The sequence below is a fragment of the Manis pentadactyla genome, chromosome 7, assembly GCF_030020395.1.
Source record: "Manis pentadactyla isolate mManPen7 chromosome 7, mManPen7.hap1, whole genome shotgun sequence".
Classification (NCBI taxonomy): domain Eukaryota; kingdom Metazoa; phylum Chordata; class Mammalia; order Pholidota; family Manidae; genus Manis; species Manis pentadactyla.
In genome coordinates this window covers 9955021-9967349 of record NC_080025.1, presented here as the reverse complement: position 1 = coordinate 9967349, position 12329 = coordinate 9955021, and the positions used below count along the sequence as shown (strand labels likewise).

The following is a 12329-nucleotide window of genomic DNA, read 5'->3' as shown; positions in this document are numbered from 1 at the left end:
ATGCCACCTGTAGGCCCAGGATATCAGAAGCCCTGCCTTAGGTTTATCTGTCACCTACTCGCCATCACCTTGCATCACTTTGGATGGGACACTGAGCTGAAGGCTGGTTCCCTGAGGACCTGAAACTTCCCCTCCCGCTGCCCAGGGAAGCGGACTGCCAGGCCTGAGTTTGCAGGCTCCCTTTAGCGGTCTGGGCATTCTCAACAGTTCCCCTCTTCCTGCTCAAGAGCTGGTCGTGAGAGAGGGGATAAACCAAAGCCCCAGACTGTGTCTTCCTTAATCTATCTCTTTCCTTTCCTTCCTTCAGCTCTAGAAGGGACAGGTTCTAGGCTTTCCGTTTCCTCCATATCAGAGCATCCCTCTGTCTAAGGATCATGACAGCCTTGCTAGTTTAGCTGCCATCGAAGGACAGGGGAATTTCCTCTTTCTAGGTGGAAATATGATCTGGGTCATCTAATTTGGTTTTTGACCTACTAAAAAAATTGAGAAAAATCTCTCTCCCAATAGACATCTGCTTTCAAGCAGACTGCCTTGCTGCAGACAAAAACAAAACCCCGATTTCATGGTCAGTGGTGAACACAGATGTCATGGTTATGGCAGGTACCTGCTTTCCTCCCAGAGCACCCAACCCATGTTGCTAAAAGGCAGGCAGCCTTGAGCAGGAACCGTACAGAAATGCTAGCAAGCCAGGGGGTTGTCCAGACCTGCCGCACACCAGCTGTCTTATGGGTGACTTACTGTCCCTGGGCTCAGACAAGGAAATAAGGAAAGAAAAGTGAGAAAGGGGGCTCCCACCACCCACACAGCCACTATTGTTGCAGCTCATCAAAACAAGACTGTCTAAACAGAGCCTGGAAAGTACCTTGAATGATCCCTTCATACAAGCGACAGCAGAGGGGAAAACCTAGGTGATGAGAACGGTGGGCACGAGGCAAAGGTTCTTCATTAGTTGTCCTGTCCTGTCCTCCCTTTATCTTGCTTCTCTCACCAGGTGAGCGTCAGACCCCACACCTGCTGGCTTTTCCTCCCTCTCCCAGGGTTTAAGAGATCCGAGTGCTGTTCCCAGAGCCCTGAGGGTGCTCCTAGCACACTCAAGGAAGGAGCAGCAAGGTGAGCGCCCAGACAGAGGGTAGAAGAAGCACAGGATCCCGGAGAAGGCAGGCCCAGGTCTGCATCGCAGTTTTGTAGATACATGACTTGCAGCAATTTATTTAATCGGAGACTCAGTTTCCTCATCTGTAAAATGGGAATAATATCTACTTACTGTGCTGTTGTGAGAATTAAATACGGTCACAGGTATTATAATCAGTTCTCTGTTGGAGAGACATGTTGTGTGAACAATCTAAGCATGCCTCAAAGCTGTGCAGCTGCACATAGGTGCCACAGCTGGGCTCTGCAGGGCATGGTGATGGCCTCTTTCGCTAATTTTTTTCCTGGCCACTGCCTGTGTAGTTTCAGAGACAAAGTTTAGATTAATTCCAGGGAACAATTTTTTAATATGTAATTTCATGTGTCCAGTTAATGAATGTGCAAAGAACCAGGACCAGGAGTCCAAAAGTCAGCGAGCGAAAAGCCCCAACTAATCTGACTTGAGCAAGTCACCCAACTTCCTGGATGTTAGTTTCTTTATCTGCAAACAGAGGCTTAGGACCAGATGGCCTCTGAGGTCCGTTTAGCTCTGACATGATTTGGTTTCTCATAAGAATGCAGCTGGTTGATGTTTTCCCCTTTCAACTGTTTTCCAGCCAGCAGTTTGGTCACCGACTTAGAGGTCTTGTTCTTCAATGAACGTCAGCCTCCCAGTCCCCAGTCCCGGGTCCCACTCACATTACAGATGAGCACCCTTTAGTCTGCAGATCCCTTCCATAGGCTGAATCCACCAACTTCCCTTTTTGATTCATACCTGTAAGGGAGGACAGCTAAGGAGAGCTGGGCAGACCCAGCTGAAGGATCAGCCCAGTGACTCACTCTGCATTACTTCAAGACTCTTGCCTTCTCTCTTCCACCGTAAAGTCATTCACACAGCCTCATGTGACCGTGACATTTGAGAACTATCCTAAATAGAGGCTCCTTAGGTCTTCTGACAAACGCATTCCAGACATTCTTTTAAAACAGTAGCTGGATTCCTGATTCATAAAAGACCCATATGGGTCTTTAATGTCCCAGTTAGCGTCTCCCTGTCAACATGCCCTGCCTGTCTTACGCAGGGCCCCATATGGCACCATCTCCAACAGACTATCCATTGGCCAGAGAACTCCAGTTCTGGCTTCAAGGCTAAGAGGAGGTGAAATCATAAGCCAACCAGGATTTCTTTAGGTCACCTGAGTATGAAATGAGAAGTGCAACAATGAAAATAATTTCAATAGGTCCACCACAGCTTTTCCAGGGGCATTAGAGAAAAAAGATATGGTAATATAAACCATGCCACTCAAAGTGAGGTCTAAAGATCAGCAGCATCAGCTTTCATCTGGGAGCTGATTAGAAATGCACAATCCCAGGCCCTACCCTTGAACTACTGAATTTGAATCTGCATTTTTAACAGGATCTGCAGATTTCCAACATAATTAATGCCTTGAGAAATTAGAGGAACTCTGTGTTGATAGGTCAAGGATTTATACTGCTAGCTCTTGATGTACAACAGTATCTCCTGGGAAGGTGCTAACATGAAGATAGATTCATATATGACAGGCATAGGAAGACGCCCCCTTCAGCCAGCTGCCTTTTAGGGGTAATGTGTAGGGTTGCAGAAATGAAAAAGCTTAGTGTAGGCACAGAGTTTCCCTTGGGTGGGAAAGAATAGCTCACAAACTTGGAAAGAGAAAGGGATAGAGAAAGATGGATTAGTCGAGTTTAATAGAGTTTTGCTGAGATGGCTGATGACTTTGCCTTCACTGCTTTTGAAGTGGATTTGTATTTCTTTTGGCTGCAACACTGGATGGAGATAGATCATAGTGTGGGACAGAAAAACCCCTAGCACTCTCTTGGACTCACATGCAGTCGCTTCATAACTAAACTTATTACATTACCCCTGTTTGCCCAGCATAGTGCTAAGAAAGTCTAAAAGTGTGAGATGTTCAAATATTATTTTAATGTTTAAAGGCACTTTAATTGTCATAATGCCAATGTTTTCCCATTGCAGATGAGCACCATTTAGTCTACAGACCCCAAGTAGTTCTTGCCCATGGTCATAAGAAAGAGCCTGGCTCAGATGCACAGCTCTTCCCTCCACAATCATCACAGACTAAAATAATGCCATGATAAAACCTCAGGCACTTGACTCCTCTGAAAACCTGAAAGTATTAGCTAGAGCTGGTCTTGTGCAGAGCTAGGAGGAAACACTGAGCTATCTGGAAATTACCCCACTCCCATGGAAACTCCCAGTTGACACCCTTTGCAGGCACATGAAGTGGTTTTGCAGAGTAGGCAGCTAAGACTGAAGCCAGGAAGCCAGCCCTGAATGATTCTACGCTTGCAAGAGCCCAGGAGCTCTGCCCCCTTCCCCACTTCCTCCAGGGCTGTGGCCGCTGAGCCCTGGAGAGGCTGCTGGACAGCCCTGAGGCCCGCTGGCCAGAGCCCTGAATAATCTCTTCTGTGCAGCACCACTTCTTGGGCTCTGCCAGGGCCCTGCTTCCTCCCAATCCCCTTAAAACCCACTGTCAGTGCACAATGCTCAGTGTGGGGAGGGTGCCAGCCAACTCAAAGGACCCCTGGAAACAGCCCAGCTTCGGCACAGCAACTTGGCCCAAACCCGGATTCTGCTACACATTGTGCCTAAGCTTCTATTTCTTCACCTACAAAACAAGGGAAGGGCCTCTGTCCCTGGGCTATGGGAGTAGATGGGAGCGTTCTGCAAAGCAGGTAACATACAAAGACCATCCACTAAATGCCCATTCCTTTCTTTTAGAAAAAAAAGTCAGAAAGTGCCTGACGTAATAAACAGGCTGAAGACCAAAGTTCCCCTTACTAGTTGGTGGTAAATTAGAAACAAAATACATTATATTTAAATTCCCAAGACCACTCATTTATACTAAATATAGATGGTTTGCTATACGCTTATAACAAAACGACGTGCCGAAGCAAACATTTTTGCCAGCAGTTTCGATGTACAAGATGTTTACCAGGAAGGCGTCTGTCCTCTGAAGGGTGCCCATGGGGGGCACTTCCCGAAAGTGAGAAACCCAAGCACCTGTGCGTAGTAACTGTTGTCACCCTCATCTGGAGTTTTCTGTGAATAGGACAAACCTTAGTGCCAGGCAGACTTGAATTCACATCCTAACTCTTCTACTTAGTAAGTAGTGTGGGACAAATCATTTAGCCTCAGTCCTCTCCTGAGAAATGGGCTAACAACAGTACATGCCTCAGAGAGTTCTTACATGAGGATTCAGTGAGAAAACGCATGCAAAGTGGTAGGAGTGTCTGCTTTGCGACTATTACTAGGGCAAGTGCTCGTTCAGGGCGTTCGCCTTCATGCCGCAGGAACTGGGGAGCAGCCGCCGCTCAGCGAACCTTCCAAGAAGGGACCTGCAGGGCGGGGGCCTGGAGCAACCCGCCGGGTGCGAGCCGCCCTTCACGGCGGCCGCTCTTTACGACAGTCATGGTTTACGACGGCTACACTTTGCGGCAGCCCCTGCTAGCCGCCCAGCTTTGTGGGGCTCCGCTGAGCACTTTTTACTGACTTAATGAAGAGGTGCGGACCTAGAGGAAGCAGAACTCCAGAAAACGTAATGGTGTCCTCAGGCATGCGTGCAGTTTCCCTAAGGAAGCCCGTGCAGGAAGCCGCAGGGCTCCAATATCTCCTCCGAACTCTGAAGCATCGTGACCGGGAAGTGGATGGCACCCGAGACTATATTCACAGAGGAAATTCTTATTTCATCTCAATGAAGACATCGTTGGAGGAGGGGTGAGCTTCTAGGAAACAAGTGCCCGTTGTTGACGCCCCCGTGAGTCATCAAGAAAGCAAAAGGCTTTGGCCAGAAACCCTGGTGCACTTTAGAGATGTGATGATGTGACAGCGTACGCGGGCCATTAGCTCCCTCATTGATTCATTCATTCATCCATTCACTCACCAAACAGTGCACCCAGTCCTCGGTGCTGCAGGCACAGCGGGGAACAAAGCATAAAACCCCGGCTGACATCTGGCATGCACCTGTCTTCCAGAAATAAGAGTATGGGGGCGGGGGTTAGAAAGGAATCAAGACAAGGGCGGCGGGGCGGCGGGGGATGGGGGGAGGCAAATAAAAGGAGTAGAAATGCAGAAGCGGGAAAGCAAGGGAAGAAGAAGTCCATGCCAGGGCCTGGAGAAATCCACCACACTGCTTCAGGGTGCCTCTGGGTATCAGCGTGGTTACTGGTTCCCGGATGGCTATCCTTTAAGTTGAAAGTGCATTTCCGATATTTTTGTAACATTCATATGTGACAGTCACAAAAGCTCTTTGTGGGTTGACCAAAACCTACTAGTGAACATCCAGTGCTGTAGACATGATCCAAAAAGTCTCAGGTCAACTTGCTCCTCAGGACTGGTCCTGACTTCATTTGACTCTGTAGTGAATATGCAGGATATGTTTGCAATCTGGAAAGCAGGCACTAGATACACAGAAAATACGGAATCCAGATGTGGAGGGAGGGCTGAGGGTCTAGGAAAATCTGAAACATGGGCATTGTTAGGTGAGGTGCTACAAGAAGATGGCCTAGTTGGAATGAATGAAGCCTTGAGTCTGGGCATTTCATCCCCTTCCCCACCTGACTTGTACCCCATGTTCTCCCAGACCCAGCAGCAGTCATTCCTAACCTTGCTGAGTGCTTGCATCTGAACTATCCCAGCTGGAAAAGTATCCTTTTCCTCTGATTTCAGTCAAGACAATTGAGAATTTTTAATAAAGATTGTTCAATAGAACAGGAAAGAAAAGGGCCACAGAGTTAAAAAGCTTCCACACGACGGAGCATAGACCTCTCTGCAAGCATCCGAATTCTCTTCACAGGCTGACTTGGGCCCGGGTCGCAGGCCTCTGCTTTCTGTAGTAATTAAGTGAGGAACAATTGGAAAGCCCTACTTCTCTTTAAATTTAATTCCCCTTTCTTTTGTGTTTTCAACTATATGTGAGCAGATATGGGCTAGAGAAAAAAATTTCTTGAATAGTCAATAAAAAGGCTATTCTGTTTTTTCAGGGCTTTTAGTAATTATTATGGGAAAAACATACCAGAGCAGCTAGAAATCATGTATCTGTCACTCAGCAACAAATTTTAAATATTTATTTAAAAATAATTTATTATGTAAAACATTTAACATACTATATATAAACATAATGTAAGACATATTTAATAGGTACTTTATTTATAATTGGAGTTACAAAGCATGTATTTATTGCTCAACAGCAGAAAGAATTTTAAATACATAATATACACAATCATAAAACAAATATATTTTGTGCTAAAATATATATTTAAAATTAAATATATATGTACAATTACACAAATATGTATTAAGTGTATTTTACATTTATGTAATGTGTACTAAAATGTATATTCTATAAGTTAGATTGTATTTTAAGTAAATATTTAAAATTTTCTGTTGCTGAGATAAATACTCGTTTTGTAATTTGTCTGGTTCAGTTTGAAATACACACACGTATAGTCAGGTGTGCACTGTATTTACTTGGAAGACAATATTCTAGGAACCAAAATGGAAAGGGTTAGCTCATGGTGGCACTACAGACTGAAGACTGTTGCTTGGCATAAAATCTGGATGGTAGCCAGCGGGTTTGGTGAGCAATAGCCTTTGATATTTTCAAGCAAAGGCCATTTGAACTGAAAGCCAGTACAGAGCTCAGGGATAAAGACTTTATTTTGAAAGTAGATCTCCACCTAGTGGCCATTCATATGTTGACTTCTAAGTTGAGTTGAACTCTAACGTTTCAGGGAGCTCTCTCCCAATGTGTTTTCTTTCTGCTTCTATTTTCTGCCCCTGTAACTGAGCTGGATTTCAGGTTCCACTCAGCCCCTGGGTCTGGAACCCTTGTATATATTTTCCTTGTGTCTGGATGATGACAGGCCCCTCCTAGAGCATGATCAGCTAGAAGGATGAAGGGCCAGGGCTCACTGTGGTCACTGTTTGATGGTTATTAGAGGCACCTGGTGTTAAGGATGCTGGGCGAGGACTCCCAGGACACCCAGGTCTTGGTATTCATTACCTGGTATGCTTGTGTCCCTCTCCAGGGCTCAGAATCTTTATAGCCAGAGATCTGAAAGAAGACTATTTTCAGGGGCACCTTCCAGTTCTGAGATCCTTTGGTTCTGGAGAGTGTTCCAGAAGGAGGAGGGGCTTTAGACCTTCGCACCCTCCATTTCTCATAGGTGCCTTATTCCCATGGGTTCCTCTGAGGTTAAGTTGTGCGGCCGGCCTGGCACCCAGTGAGAAGAAAATCCAAGCCCAAGCTGCTTGGACATCTCCAGGCACTTTGGTGAGAGGTGCCTATGTCTTCTTACTGGGGATTTTGCTGATGTACCCAAGCGGAGCTGGGGTGGGGCAGGACTTTGTCTTTAAAATGGGCAGGCATGATGAAGGACTGTATTTTAAATCTATCAACTTAAGGATTATTTTTTTTTAATGTTCAGTGCTGGCAACGGTGTGGTAAGAGGTATAAGCTAATGGGAGTGTCAGCAGGGTGAACTTTGTGTGGGCAATTTAGCAATAAGAGCTTTGAAAATGATTGTGGATAAAATGAAAGTTCCTGTGGCCAGGATTCTCACCTGGCCCTGGTTGGCCAGCTCACTACACACGTGTGGGCAATACGTTGCTATTGACTCTTATATAAAGAGCTCCGCCCAGTGCTCTGTGTGACACGTTGGTATGGCTGCAAGGCTGCAGGAGAGCAGAGCAGGGGGCTGGAGTGGTGGCAGTGCCGAGGACAGAGGCCCAGAGGCAGAGACCGGCTTGCTGCCTGCAGACTCGCGCTGAGTGAACAGGATGTTAGTGATTGACCCGCCACCATGGAAATAAAGTTGGTATAACCCTTTCACCCCAAGAACATTTTACTATCATTTCCTTGGTCACACCGAATCCATAGTGAACTTGCCTGGGGCCGAAACCCATTGGCAGGAGAATAATTGTTACCCTTTTCTTGAAATTTCAATCATAGAGGCAGAAATATAGGCAAAGGTTAAAATACAAAGAGAATCACTTACCCTTCCGTTATGTTAGCAAAAAACTAAAAAAAAAAAACCTAAATATTTTGCTCTAGGGGGGAGGCTTACTATGGTGGTTTCCATCTGTTGTTTTTGTAGTTGTTTCACCACGGAGCCTGTCTTCCAGGGAGACCTTAGGTGAATGTCTAATAGGCAAATGTTAACTGAAGTGTGGGAAGGGGGCTTTGTTTTGGCCCCGCCCGAATGTATGGCCGGGTCAGCCCCCTCTCTCCAGCCTCTGAGGCCCTCCCATGGCAAGCACAGGCCTCCACGGCACAGCTCAAAGGGACCGACTCAGTCAGTCACAGGATATTAGTAACAGCCTTGCCCTCTGAGCGGTGGGATTCTGTGTGATTCTTTCCCTGATTCTCCCACTTTTAAGTACTTGCTAAATTTTTCATCACCGTTGTATTTTTTCTATTGCCACTAAATATTTATATTAAGGTATTAAAAATAATGTCAGTTTATTATTTTAGAATTGGGTGTTTAATTGTCCTGCAAACCACAACATTTGTGTCTGGCCAACATAGTCTTTTTCTTCTTGCAGATCTTCAGGCTTATGTGGGAACCTCAATAAACAGAAAAGCATTATTAAGAAAATAAAAACCACCCATAATCCCATCACCTACAGAAAACTACTATTAGTATTTTTGGTGTATTTGCTTCTGGCTTTTTTTTTTCTGTGTATGTATATATAATATATATGTATCATTAAATATATATAATAAGTATCTCACAAATCTTACATGTGACATTTTATTTATTGTAAATATAGTTTTACATCCTATTCATTTTTGTAAACATTTTATTGTCTATTCCCCAAACAATAGACAAATATTGTCTATTCTAAGTTTTAGAAACATGGTGTTTAATGGTTTCTTTAATATTCAATTCTATTGACAAAACAATTTTATAGGCAGTGTTTTTGCTATAATAGATAGCACTAATGTGAACATATCTGTACATAAATCTTTTCTGTATATCTGATTATTTCCTTAGATTGGATTCCTACAAAGAAAACTGGGCCAAGATTGTGAATGTTTTCCAGGCTCAAGAAGCATATGGCTAAATTTCCCTCCAATCTGATCATGACACAACACTTAGAAAAAGTCCTTCCAACAGTAAGTGACCGAGCGACCTCTACTTTTGTAGTCATTGATTTGGGATTAGAAATATCTGTAAAATGTGGCCCATTCTTAAGGGAATAAGTCCATTTATTTAGGCAATCATTACAAACCTAAATGATTTTAATGTTTAAATGTTTTTCACTTGTTTGAAACTGAGCTATATACTGTTGAACGTTAAGGGGTCTTTTTTGCTTTCATCAGCTAATAGTCCATTGATATTACACAGTTAGTTAGGGAAAGTTCCTGGTTTCCTGTTTTCTGTTAGTCAAGCAAAGACTGACAGCATTCAATTTTGGACAGAAAATTAAGGCAAAAGCAAGCAAACACACTCCCTGCACACCCCCTGACACACACACACACACACACACACACACACACACGAGTGCAAACTTTTGCCTCACAAAACCTGGTCATCCGCTCTGTGTTCCGACCACTTAATCTTAGAAGCTCGCCTCTCTTGCTGCTTTCTGTGCGTGAGTGTGGCTTCACGCACACGCAGCTCTGTTCCTTGGAGACAGGGCTCCTCTTTTTCCATTCCTGGGTTTGAAGTTGCTGGAGCACTTCCCCTCACCACCCGGTTTGTGTTAGAACTTGCGGGAGAATATTGTTACTCAGAATTTAGATACTGGTAGTGAGTATTGGTTTACATAAAACCATGTCATTTTTAGAAAGTGACTTACTAGGAAATTGTCTGGGACAGGAGTCCCCTGAACCTAGTACAGTGTCTGACACAGAGGATGGTCTCAAAGAATTGCTGAACTGAAAACTGGGAATGTGAAGGTGGGTAACAGTATGCAAAGATTTCATATTGCACATGATTCATTTTTCTAACATCATTATAAAATGCTTGGAAACAAATAGCTTGGAGAAAATTAAGCTTTTTGTCTTGAATTTTGGTTATTATGGCACCTTTGGTGCTTTCTGCCTCAGATTCCCTGTTCTGACACATTTCTGACCCCTCTAATGCACCTATGACCTCAGGGCTGCTCCGCCTTTCCATGCGCTGTCCTGGCTCATGGGGGGTTGTTTCAGGGAGGGGCAGCCAGTGGTCACTTTGCTCATTTTCCAGGGGGGGGCCTTGCTGCTGAGCAGTGGGCCTCGGGAAACGGCTCTGGGTCCTTAGCCCTGTGCCTCCCCTGGTATGGGCACCATCCCCAAGTTAGGCCAGTCGGACCACGTCAGCCCTGGTCCTGGTAGTCAGTCCTGTAGGCCAATGAGAATCCCTCCCCAGACTTGTTTGAATTGGAATGGAGGGAAGGAATCAGTCCCTCTGATCAGGAGCTGAGGCTCTGGAGCTGAGGGGCACAGGCTGGCTAGAGAAGAGCCAGTGGAGCATCTAAGGCCAATGGCAGAGAGGACTAGACTCACAGGTGGTGGGAGAGTCCTGCTAGGACAGTTGTCACTGAGGCCCCAGTGCGCCCCACCCCTCTCTTGGGCTTGGTGAGAGTCCCAGGGCACTGGACAGTAGTCTGACACTTCAGCTGAGCTAATTCATGCCAGCTTCCCTTTGCTTGCTGGAGGGGCAGCAAGATTCCTAAGTGATACCCCAGGAGCCTCCAATTCTAGGAAGGGGAAATCGGATACTCTGTGCCCCTGCTCTATGCAGTTCAGGCTCCCATTTAAGGATAGGACTAACTCTTGTGGTTTATAGTGAATGCTCAGGGCAAGCATGTAGCTTGACCCAGATAAAAGGAATGGGACACCAGTGCCCATACCCCAGGGATCCTGACTCTAGAAATGCTCTGGGTGGATCAGAAGTGACTCCTGTGAACGTGCTGCTTGCCCATAGATCTGAGCTCCTCGTAGTCCATGTGAATAACTGCCTGAATTTGGGGCTTTGCTCTCAAGTGGACACACAGTTCATCGAGGGAGAACACACAGGCCTCCATGGCCACCACCAGGTCTGTAGCAGGCATTACCCATCAATCACGGCACTCTACAGTCAAGTATGAGTGCAGCCTCAGGATCTTCTCATCACAGGTGTACCTGATGCTTCCTGGAGAATTTACTAAGTTTGTCTTCATGGTTGAATGGGCCACTGTGTCTGAAAACCACAAAAATATAAAATGGCTACTTTGGATTTGGCCCTTTGTGAATTTTTTGCATATGGATATTCTGCATTCCACAAAGCTCCTGCAGCTTCTGAAAGTCAAAGGTTAATACCCAGGGAAGCTGAAAATCTACTTAAAGCTGCTACTTAAAGGGGCTGGGCAGTAGGAATGTCAAGTCGGGCTTATGGAGCAGCCTAGGTTTCCATAGAAACAAGATGCAGTTGAAATCAGACCCATGAGTAAACTTTTCCACACTGATTTTTAAGCCTGGAATGATGCCGGAAAAGGGTATTTATGGACCAAGCAAAGCCCTTCAGGAGTCTCAGCCAAAACAAATAGCAGTGGCTCTTCGCAGAAATTGTGTTGGAACCCCAGCTACAGACTCCTGTGCCACCAGCAGGGCACGTATGCCACGTGGGCCAGCTTAGAGAATGAGAGGTCTTGTCATTCGCTCTGGAACCATCAGCCTTAAGAAACCCTTGACCAGCCTAGCAGTACTGGCTTCAGGTCTGGGGTTTAATATTAGAAAACCTGTGCCATACTTTGCAGGCCGAAACCTCCAGTTTATTGAAGACTCAGCGGGGAGAGCCGAGGCGAACGGCCGCCCCAGGCTGTGCGTGGGAACCCGCGAGCCCTGGGGCTGCCTTCCAGCCGGGACAGGAGAAGCTGAAAGGAGTGCGGCCTCGCAGGGACTGAGGGTGGTTTGGAACAACACCCATTGCCCTCTCCCCTTCCCCCTCACAGCAGGAAGGATCGGACTCCGGGCCGCTGAATGGCTGCAAGAGTCTCTGCCAGAAGCTCCGGGTCTTGCTTTCACGCAGCCTGTCATGGAACAGACAGAGTTGCTGAAGGGAAATATTGTTATTTTATCAACTGCTCCACAGGCTAAGAACTCGTGGTTTCATAGAATGTGTAGGGCTGGAGGGGACCCGTGAGGTTTCTAATCCTACCTTCTCATTTGTAAGAGGAG

At 45.9% G+C, this 12329-nt stretch overlaps 1 protein-coding gene and 1 long non-coding RNA gene across 2 annotated transcripts in view; one reads left to right on the top strand and one right to left on the bottom strand.

The window, feature by feature from the left end:
• The window catches only part of LOC130684416 (uncharacterized), a 36182-nt gene that overhangs the window by 6756 nt on the left and 17097 nt on the right, over positions 1-12329 (bottom strand). The window lies entirely within an intron of this gene.
• The window catches only part of ENPP6 (ectonucleotide pyrophosphatase/phosphodiesterase 6), a 110507-nt gene continuing 102831 nt past the window's right edge, over positions 4654-12329 (top strand). The window contains exons 1-2 of the mRNA XM_036894183.2: positions 4654-4900; positions 9181-9302. The gene's annotated coding sequence lies outside the window, so the exon portion shown is untranslated. The remainder of the gene's footprint in view (positions 4901-9180; positions 9303-12329) is intronic.